The 10,772-nt window shown below is 48.0% G+C and overlaps 1 long non-coding RNA gene across 5 annotated transcripts; it reads left to right on the top strand.

The window, feature by feature from the left end:
• The first annotated feature begins 2,137 nt into the window (after nucleotides 1–2,137).
• Nucleotides 2,138–5,124, top strand: LOC125508267. Of its 5 annotated transcripts, none has more exons than XR_007283343.1 (3): nucleotides 2,138–3,992; nucleotides 4,199–4,451; nucleotides 4,561–4,868. It is a non-coding gene; the product is annotated as an uncharacterized LOC125508267 (long non-coding RNA). The 5 variants fall into 5 exon arrangements; XR_007283344.1 differs by having other exon boundaries at nucleotides 4,550–4,868; XR_007283345.1 differs by lacking the exon at nucleotides 4,561–4,868 and adding an exon at nucleotides 5,107–5,124 and having other exon boundaries at nucleotides 2,140–3,992; nucleotides 4,199–4,416.
• The last annotated feature ends 5,648 nt before the right edge of the window (nucleotides 5,125–10,772 follow it).

Here is a 10,772-nt window from a genome sequence, read left to right as displayed (position 1 = left end):
GGCTACAACCACAGAACTAGAATCCCAACTGTTGAGGCCAAGGCCCGACTAGCGACTCAAGAGATAGAGACAAAGAAGGCTGAATCCAAATTCCAGTTGAGTGTTTCTGAGACCGAAAAATTGAAGACCAACTTCACAGCGGAAAAATAAGCTTGGGCTAATGAGAAGATTGTTTTAACACATCGTGCAGAGAAGGCTAAAGCGGCTCTAGGAGAAGTCACCGCTAAACTCACCGGTTTAACGAACCGTGTGTCTCAAATGGTTTCTGCAATCTTCGGTAAGTCACTTTGTTACATACTTCAAATAAATATATTCCATTATAAGCCGCCACTTAACTCATTGTATGATATTTTCAGGTCCCAAGAGCAGCAATCTGAACCGGGATACCATGGTAAAGCTGAAGGCGGTTTACACGCTGGTTGAACAGTTGTACACCGGAGCTCAACGGACGCTTGCCCCTATCTCCCCCGTGAATCAATGGCCGACTCTATTAAGTGACATCTTGAAGAAGCTGTCTATCTTGCCCGGCCGGTTCCAAGAAATCAAGCGATCATGCACGAGAGCTGGAGCTGTAACAACTTTAAGCTCTGCTAAAGCCTGGGTGCCAGAATTAGACCCGGCAGACGTGGCTAAAGGATACCCCCAGCTTTAAAGAAGATGGAACACCTTTCAACCAAGAAGATTTTGCTGCTTGTGTCAAGGAAACGCGTCCTCGTGCTACCATTATCGGTTAAGAAACCAACCTCACTAAGTATCAGCCGGGTTTTGATGCAGACAATAAGAAGATGGCGACTCCTTCCTATAAAGTGATGGACTTAATCCCGCCTATTCGTAAGCACACTTTCGCCCCTGAGATTGACCCGTCTGGTCTGATTGATGATGAGTCTGAATTTGTCGCCCTTCATGGCTTTGACTGGTCCAAACCCAATTTCCAGACGGTGGAGGAAGACGAACCGGCAAGGGGTGAGGCGCAACCATCCAGTCAGCCGGGTCAGGATTCATGAGCCGGGGTCGGTTTATCAGCTGCTATTTGAGACTTAAAAACCATTATCTTTTGGGCTCAAAATGCCTTGTAATGGGCTAGCTTCAAACTTTTTTGCTTTAATACTCCCTCGTGCATATTTGGTTGTTTCTATGATACTTCTTTATCCGTTATGTGAAGACACGCCATGTATGCCTGATGATATTATTCATCCTAAAGCTGTTCCTTCATACAACAGAGAAAAAATGTCCTGGCGGTTTACCGCAGGACGGATTATACTGCCCCAACATGAATTTATCATGATTTATAATCAAAGCTGGTGGAAATAATAATCATTAAAAGATATCATACCTATGATGGTTGATCACCCCAAACTAGTGTAATGAGGGTTATAACCCACAACCGGAACCTTGATAAGTATCAGATGTTACCGGTTTATAAATAAAGTTGGACCGGGTGTTGTTAAAAACACCGGATAGTATACTGGCGACTTATAGTCAAAACCAAGCCGGTTTAATGAACACCGGTGCATTAGAACCATAAAGTATGATAAGTGGAATTAAATAAACCTAAAAAATCAAGAGGTTTTGAATTGGCATAATTGTGGCATTGTGCCGATCAAGAGAGTTTAAGCTATGGTACGGATACGACCAAAGCCCCCAAGTGATCATCCTGGTGGCCTTACGCCTACCAAGAGGGTATAAGCTGTGGTTCAAATATGTCCAAGCCCCCAAGTGATTTCCCTGGTGGCCTTATGCCTATCAAGAGGGTTTAAGGTATGGTTCGAATACGACCAAGCCCCCAAGTGATTTCCCTGGTGGCCTTACGCCTATCAAGAGGGTTTAAGCTATGGTTCGAATACGACCAAGCCCCCAAGTGATTTCCCTGGTGGCCTTACGCCTATCAAGAGGGTTTAAGCTATGGTTCGAATATGACCAAGCCCCCAAGTGATATTGTGGTTGTGCCCAAGGGGTACCTATGTTTGAGTTGTGCTTTTACAACAGACTCTCTTTGATCCCTTTAACTTGGGTAGGAATATATATATATATATAGTAATATTATTCTAATCCTGGGATTAGAATAACTATTCGGATCACAATGCACTATATAGGGTCCGACAGGGCCCTCCCGAACTTCCCAAAACAAAAAAACGCCTCGTCTTATCTCCCCAGATGCGCCATTGCCGCGGCGACCTCCCAGATCCTCGCCGCTGTGCCCAAGCAGCCCCGTGCGCCGCGCCGCCACATCCCTGCGCTGCCGCCTGCGCACCACCGCTGCCGCGACCCACCTCCCCACACCGCCAACTTCTCACCAACGCCGCCACCAGGATCCACACACCTCCACGCGTTGCCGGCACCTGTGCTTGCGCGCGCCGCCGTTCCTGAGCTAGTGCGCCACCGTAGCCGTTCTTGAGCTCGCCCGCCGCCGCCGTTCCCGAGCTCGCGCCCTCCTCATTCCACCACTCGCCTCTCCTAGATGATGCCGGCGCTCCAACCTCCCTCCCCCAAGCGAGTCGCCATACATCACCATGGATCCCCATGGCGAACCACGCTGAGACCCTGATCTGGACTTCCAGCTCCTCCCACCTCACCGTGGGTCAACCCTGTATCCCGCCTCCTTTCTCGGGTCACTTGCGCACCGGGCGCCGTGCGCCACCCCCGCAGCCTGCCTTCTCCCATGCACCGCCTCTGAGCTGGTCATCGCGCGCCGTTCGAGCTTCCAGCCTCGTCTCTCCGCCGTCCGACGCCTCCGCAGGTCGTCTTAGTCAGCCCCGCTGTCGATGATGCTGTTCTCAGCCCCTCCTACCTCATCCACTCCACGCTCCCCTTGGTCCCTCTGCATCTCTCGTGCACAGCCACGACTTGTCCTCCAATGGTCAGCGTACGACAGTGGTTGTTAATGGAAAATTAGACCCACCTGTGCTACTGTTGTTGTTGGTCGTCAGGTTGGCCGTGCCCAAATCCAACAAGGAGGAGTAGTAGTAGCAGGTACTGGAGGAGATCAAATTATGTGATGTGGCGAGGAGTGTTATTTGCAAAATTTCCGTTGGCCTTCTCTAGTTGCGTCCTCATTACTGCTGCTCCAGACAAGTATGGACTACAGGACGCCTCCGCAGCATGACCAAGTGTCAGTCTTTTTCTCTGAACCTCTTCCTTTCTACTTGCACACTCTGAACTTGTTGCACCTGCCGTTATGTGCTCCACCAAGGATGGCAAAAGAAATTTCTATTTTTCCTTTATAGTGTGTGTTCTTATTAGAAAAAAAAGAAGTCTAGTTTGTAACGATGACATAAAAAGGGCATGAATTCCAATTTGAGAAACCAGGGATTGTTCTCTGTTGTAACCTCTGTTAGTTCCAGATTAAAAATGTATTTGTATTGGGAATTTGATTTTGTATCCTCCAATTTAATGAGAACTAGTTGTAGCATCTGGAATCTCTTGCAAAACATTTTCTAATGCAGGAAAACAAAAATGGGCACATTATTTTGCTCGGCACTGATGTGCATGTCGCCGCCGCCATTGCATCCTCCAGCTCAACCCCACCATTGCAGTCCAATGACTCCAGTTGTAGTCATTCGCCACTGTCGTGCGAGGTAAGATGGATCTCAACATCTTGCTCATCCCTGTCACAGCCATGGCTCCCGGCAGGGCGCTGCCTTGTGAGGAGGGGGCCGGCCTTGCATCCTCCCGCACGAACCCCATAGTGCGCCGCAGCCGGGACCCGCCCTGCAAAGCACTGGCTGTTCACCGCCGTCGGGCCACCACTCCCGGGATCGGGGCTGTGTGCGCGCTAATTGACGCTAATCGAAGCTCATCTCCTCCATTGTGTATGCATCAACAAAAATTGTGTGGGTCGCTGCAGTCCAAGTCGTGCCACAACAGCAGGGCGACTCTTCCAGGACGCATATCATCTCAACCAGCTCCAATTTTGCGTGCATGGGGTGGTGGGTGCTGCTCCAGCAAGCTCCTTCGTCCCCGACCCATCCCTGAATGCGGATGCAGCACTGCAGGTTCCCTACCCATTGTGCCTCCTCTTTGCTTCTTCACTCTCCACTTCTCTAGTTTTTGTGTGTGCACGCAAAATGTTGGCTAAAATGTCTTAGTGCACCAGTACTAGTTTTGTGTGTTCGTTTTCCTTTCTAGCTTAGTCCTTGCTTGCTAATTGATATGGCTTGGATTACTTAAGAGTGTTTTTCATGTGTGTTATGTACTTCAGGTTCAGGTTCACCCTGCATCCCTGATGTAGCGCTACTCCGGCTCCTCCCCCGCTTGCTGCCAGGTCTATCTCTCCTTCCTCCCCTGCTCGCTATCCTGTGAGGAGGTGGACGCGGCTACCTGACGGAGCGAAGCCGGCCTCCCGGCACTGGCAGTTGCAAAAAAAATAACAACATCAAGTTCAGAATAAGAAAAATGAGAAGTTCAAGAAGAACAAAGGTGTTGCCTTCACTCAAGCGCTTGCAAATTGTTAGGTTGTAGCTCGTATATTGTTTGCAACTATCTTCAATTTATTCAGTAGCTCGTACACATTTGCCAAAATCTAGTATTTTCATAATCGTAAAGCCGATAGTTGGCTCGCAGGGACAACCATGTTGATCGTGATTGAAAAAGGATTATGAAATAATATTATTGAGACTGAAGGCCAAGTTTGATGCATGATGTCAAAGGATTCCAAGTCTTTTTCTGAGGCGGTCGATGGCTTTCGAGAGATGCATTCATATCTCACAAGTTTCCAGGGGTTCAAGTTCATCTATATAAGAAGGAATGCCAATTTTGTTGCACATCTATGTGTGAAAGAGGCACTAAAACTTGATGTACTTGCTATTTTTTTCTTGTAACGCCTACCTACCTGATTAAGACTTTTCAATCACAGTTATTTTTGCCTGCCATGCCCTGCACCTTCTCCATCTCAGTGCCACCGTCACGACCCAGCCTCCATTTGGTGGTCGCTGCTAGCTGCTGTTGTTGTGTCCTACCTCGCCCTCTAGCTAATGTTGGTGCGCTACTGTTCAAGTTCAACTAGAATGCTAGAGAGAGATTTCTGCGAGAGTTTAGCTACTATAGTCCTTGGTTTTGTGTTTGAACTTGTTGTCCATGGTTAAAGATTATGATGTGGCTTTTCTGCAGATGGTCTTCCTATAGATATATCATTTTCCATCCTTGTTATGTCATCGTTACGGAGGTGGTCGGGAGGATCGGGGGAGAGGTGGTGCGGGAGGGAGGGTGGGCCGCTCGGAGGGGTTAGATGGAGCGACCAGTTTTTATTTTTTGGCGTTTCTGTGATCTCGGAAACATGTGCATCGCCCCTAGGGGATGATGAGTATTTCTATAGGCATATAAAAGAGAATACAAAGAAATCGATCTATTTTTTATGCTTGTACAACCATGTATTTTTCTATTTTTTATTTATTTTCCTAAGGCCAAGAAATTGTGTTCGAGAAGGTCAAGTTTGAGATAGTTCATGAATTGTTTGTTCAAAACAAAATGTATCTAAGTACGTCTCCCATCAAGAAAAAGGCGAAGTAATATTATTAAAAGTTAAAGCAACTATGATTTTTGTTCTAGAAATACATCCAAGATATACAAAGTAAAAAAAGCAACTGTGAGCCACGTTAAATTGTTGTTTCTTATTTTACCTAAAAGAAAAAGATATTTCAAAGCACTAAAATTAAATAAAAACACCCACATCATTGTAGTTATATTTCATCATGCGTGAGAGTCCAAAATGAATAGTTCTTGAAAAGTGCACGTCCATAAGTGCGTTAAAGATGCCCAAAGAATGTTCATATAAGATATCAAAGGTTTCCTTCAAATCGCTTATCAGTGTCTCTTTCTCTCTGGATTTCACCACAATATCATCCACATAGGCATGGACATTACACCCAATTTGGTTATGAAGGCAATTTTGCACACACCTCTGATAAGTCGCCTGGGCACTCTTGAGCCCAAAAGGCATAGACACATAGCAGAAGGCTCCAAAGGGAGTTATGAAGGTTGTCTTCTCCTGGTCCTTAACTGACATTTTGATCTGATGATAACAAGAATAAGCATCTAAAAAACTCAAACGCTCACAACCCGCCATAGCATCAATAATCTGGTCAATACGAGGGAGAGCAAAAGGATCAGCCGGACAGGCCTTGTTTAAGTCTGTGTAATCCACACACATACGCCAAGTGTCATTCTTCTTAAGTACCAGCACCGGGTTAGCCAACCACTTAGGATGAAAAACTTCAATGATAAACCCAGCTGCCAAGAGCCGGGCTACCTCTTATCCAATGGTCGTCCGTCTCTCCTCATTAAAACGGCGAGGAAACTGCTTGACCGGTTTAAAATCTGGATCAATATTAAGAGTGTGCTCAGCGAGTTCTCTCGGTACACCCGACATGTCTGAGGGCTTCCGTGCAAAGATGTCCCGGTTCTCACAGATGAAATCGATGAGCGTGCTTTCCTATTTCGGATCCAGATTAGCACTGATGCTGAACTGCTTAGATGAGTCGCCAGGGACTAAGTCAACCATCTTGGTGTCATCTGCCGACTTAAATTTTAAAACCGGATCATGCTCTGTGGTTGGTTTTTTCAAAGACGTCATATCTGCCGGGTCAACATTATCCTTATAAAACTTTAACTCCTCCGTTGCACAAACTGACTCAGCATACGCCGCATCACCCTCTTCACACTCCAAGGCTATCTTCCGGCTCCCATGCACTGTGATGGTCCCCTTATGACCCGACATATTGAGCTACAGATAAACATAATAGGGCCTTGCCATGAACTTAGCATAAGTCGGCCGTTCGAACAGGGCATGATAAGGGCTCTTGATTTTCACCACCTCAAAGGTCAATGTCTCTGATCTAGAGTCATGATCATCTTCAAAGGCAACTTCCAGAGCTATCTTACCAACCGGATATGCCGATTTACCAGGCACCACACCATGGAAGACAATGTTTGATGGCTTAAGATTTTTATCGGTCAACTCCATGCGACGGAAGGTCTCATAATAAAGGATATTGATGCTGCTCCCTCCGTCCATGAGCACTTTGGTGAACTTATACCCTCCAACCTGAGGTGCGACCACCAATGCTAAATGACCCGGATTATCAACCCTGGGTGGATGATCCTCTCGACTCCACACAATGGCCTGCTCAGACCAGCGCAAGTAACAGGGTACTGCCGGTTCAACAGAGTTTATTGCCCTTTTATGAAGCTCCTGATCCCGTTTGCACAAACTTGCGGTGAAGACGTGGTACTGCCCACTATTCAACTATTTCGAGTTACTCTGATACCCGGATTGCTGCAGCTGACTCCCTTGACCTGACTGTTGATGGTAGCTACCCTGATTGCTATGAATTCCTTGATGACCTTGATGACCTTGGAACCCAGAGTTTGAACCGCCACCACCATAACCCGGACCTTGAGAACCGGATCCTGGACCGCCACCCGGTCCATGGTTGGAAATTGAATTTTTGAACTCCTTCATAATGAATCAATCCTTCCAGAGATGAGTAGACGGTCTTTGTCGCGTACCATGCCTTGGGCAGGGCTGATTCAACAAATGCTCAAGATTAATGCATGATCCTCCGGTCTGCGGGGGTGGTCTGCCCTTACGACCCTGGCCATTATTCTGTGCATTGGTATTTGCCTCAAAGTCCAAGCTGTTATTAGCTTTGCGCTTATCATTACCTCCTTGATTCGCCGGCGGGTTATGCTGCTGTCCTTTAGCATTGCTGCTTCTCTTCCCCTTTCCTGCCTTATCATCCTCAGACTCAGGGTCTTTGGTACTATCAGAGTCAGCATATTTAACCAGAGCCGCCATGAGTGTCCCCATGTCATTGCAGTGACGTTTGAGCCGCCCCAGTTTCTGCTTCAAGGGTGTGAAGCGGCAATTGTTTTCCAACATCAACACAACTGAGTTGGCATTGATGCGATCCGACGAGTACAAGATCGTTGAGACCCGGCGCACCCAATGGGTTGTTGATTCACCTTATTGCTGAACACAAGCGGCCAGACACACAATCGACATGGGCTTCTTACACGTATCTTTGAAGTTCTGGATAAACCGGGTTTTCAACTCAGCCCATGACCCGATGGAATTAGCAGGAAGCCCCTTCAACCAGGTGCGGGTCGTTCCTTCTAACATCACGAGAAAATATTGAGCGCACACAGCTTCGCTGACATCCAGCAATTCCATGGCCATATCATAACTCTCAATCCATGCCTCATGATTTAAATCAGATGTATAGTTTGGCACCTTGCAAGGTCCTTTGAAATCCTTGGGCAGACGCTCATTATGTAGATCCGCCACCAAGCATGGCACGCCTAGGTTTTTAAAGATTACACCTGGCTCCATAGAGGTGGTCGGATGAACCGGAGTTGGTTGACGAGCCGCATACTGAGCCGCCAACTCGGTCTCTCGACGAGCTCTACCTTGATCCACCATGTTCTGAGAATTTGCACCGCCACCTGCCGGGTCATGCCCACGGGGCGGGTTATGGTTCCGCCCACTACTTGATACAGCCGGCTCATCGAGATGTCTGTTGTAACTCTGGCTCGGATGAGGGGTAGAATGGACTCAATCACGGCTGTAAGAGTAAGCCTGCTGCTGAACCAGCGCTGTCTGAAGAAGATCTCTCGCCCTCCGTGTCTCAACTGCTGCTGGCGATTCACCTTCAACCGGGATAGCTGCCAACCAAGATGCTGCAGCGATCATATTATCCAAAGGGTTTGAATAATGACCCGGCGGCGTCGGCACGTGCTGCGGCGGGTTATTATTTTGATGAGGTGGATCTACTATGCGCGGCTGAACCGGTGTCCCCGCCCCAGGTGCCTCGGCCTGGTTTACCCCCGTCGGGTTACTGGTTCCTGCTCCTGGCGTGTTAAAAAGATTCCTTGCCTCGTAAACCGACGGCAGACGGGTCTGATGCCTTCTCCTCATGACATCATTTTAAGCATTCTGATCCAACATGAGCCGGTACGACTCCACCTGAATCCGTTGTGACTGGGCATCCAAAGTGGTCCGCTCCTTGGCCATCCTCTCACTTTTGGTGTTTAACTCCTCCCTGGCCCGTGCTATCTCGTCACACAGTTTTGTGATTGCCGCATTGTGCCGATCTTGATCCACCGGGTTAACCACCGTTGTTAACAGCGTCATCAATTTATCCAACAAATCAGTTAAAGCCTGAGCCGGCAGGCGCTCAGGGCCTCCTGCCCTGGCAGCCGCTGCCGCCCCTGATCCGGAAACCAGCTCCGCCGTAGTTGATGAGTGTTGTACGGGCTGTGTACCAGTCATAAAAATTGCAACCCGATTCGGCAGCTCACGAGGGTCCGGAATACGGTCACCATCGGAACAGCCCCCAAGCCAGCCATCTAGCAGTTGATACAAGGACTCTGTCTCACCGGTGGAAGACTCGCCATCAGAATAAATGGCGGTCTCATCACCAGATGCTAGCCTGTCTTCGGATTCCTCTCCATGGATAAATCCCACGAAGGCACGGTTCATGGCAGGACGAACCCGGGTGGGTCTCGCATGCTGAGCCGTTTTGACGATGTCGGTGCAGATGTCCGTCTCAGGGCCCGGTTCGCCAATATTGCCTATGAAGACGTGGATTCTGCCAAAGGGGACCCGGTACCCGTACTCAATTGAGCCGGCCTCGGGGCCCCAGCCTGCGTCGTCGATGTAGAGTTTGCCGCGGCGACTCTTGGTCATCCGGCCCATGGCATATCTCTTGATCCCTTCGAAGCTGCCCTTTAAGAACTCGAAACCATCGTGCGATAGCCCCACGGTGGGCGTCAACTGTCGTGGAATTGTCATGGCAGATGTCCTAGTGTGAGGACTTAATCATGGAGCCATCACGTTGAGGTTAACTTAAAAGGGGTTAAAGAGGACAAAGGACACAGAGAGTTTATACTGGTTCGGCCCCTTACGATGAAGTTAAAAGCCTAGTCCAGTTTGTAGTTCGTATTGCTAGGGTTTCGACGAGCAGGGAGCGAATATACTTGACCCGGCTCTCGATCTGTTGTTTCTTGCCCTAAGCCGCCGCTAGGTCGTCCCCTTATATACACGGGTAGACGCCCTACGGCCCTCAGAGTCCCGGTCGGCTTATACAACGTATTCGGCTCGATGACCTTTTACACATGCCTTACAGTACAAGTTTACATATATGGTGGTTCATACTCGTGGGCTTTAAGCCGCCTTTGGGTCTGGGCCCTCTACTAAGCTTGTCTATGAATCGCCATGTGACCTTGGGCTTCATTGTGAAGAATCTTCATAGGGTTGACCCGGCCCCTCCTGGGCGGGTCATACCTAATAATCATATCCCCAACAGTCACGTGGTGAACTTATGCATAGGGGTTGGCCCACATTTTCGTCTTGACTCTCCGGTAGAAACTTTGGGGCACTCTTTGAAGTTTTTTGTGTTGGTTGAATAGATGAATTTGAGATTGTGTGATGCATATCGTATAATCATACCCATGGATACTTGAGGTGACATTGGAGTATCTAGGTGACATTAGGTTTTTGGTTGATTTGTGTCTTATGGTGTTATTCTAGTATGAACTCTAGGATAGATCGAACAGAAAGAATAGCTTCGTGTTATTTTACTACGGACTCTTGAATAGATCGATCAGAAAGGATAACTTTGAGGTGGTTTTGTACCCTACAATAATCTCTTCGTTTGTTCTCCGCTATTAGTGACTTTGTAGTGACTCCTTGTTGCATGTTGAGGGATAGTTATATGATCCAATTATGTTATTATTGTTGAGAGAACTTGCACTAGTGAAAGTATGAACCCTAGGCC

Source organism: Triticum urartu, chromosome 5 (assembly GCF_003073215.2).
Source record: "Triticum urartu cultivar G1812 chromosome 5, Tu2.1, whole genome shotgun sequence".
Lineage (NCBI taxonomy): Eukaryota > Viridiplantae > Streptophyta > Magnoliopsida > Poales > Poaceae > Triticum > Triticum urartu.
The sequence above is the reverse complement of the archived record's forward strand: the minus strand, read 5'-3'. Positions and strand labels throughout refer to the sequence as shown.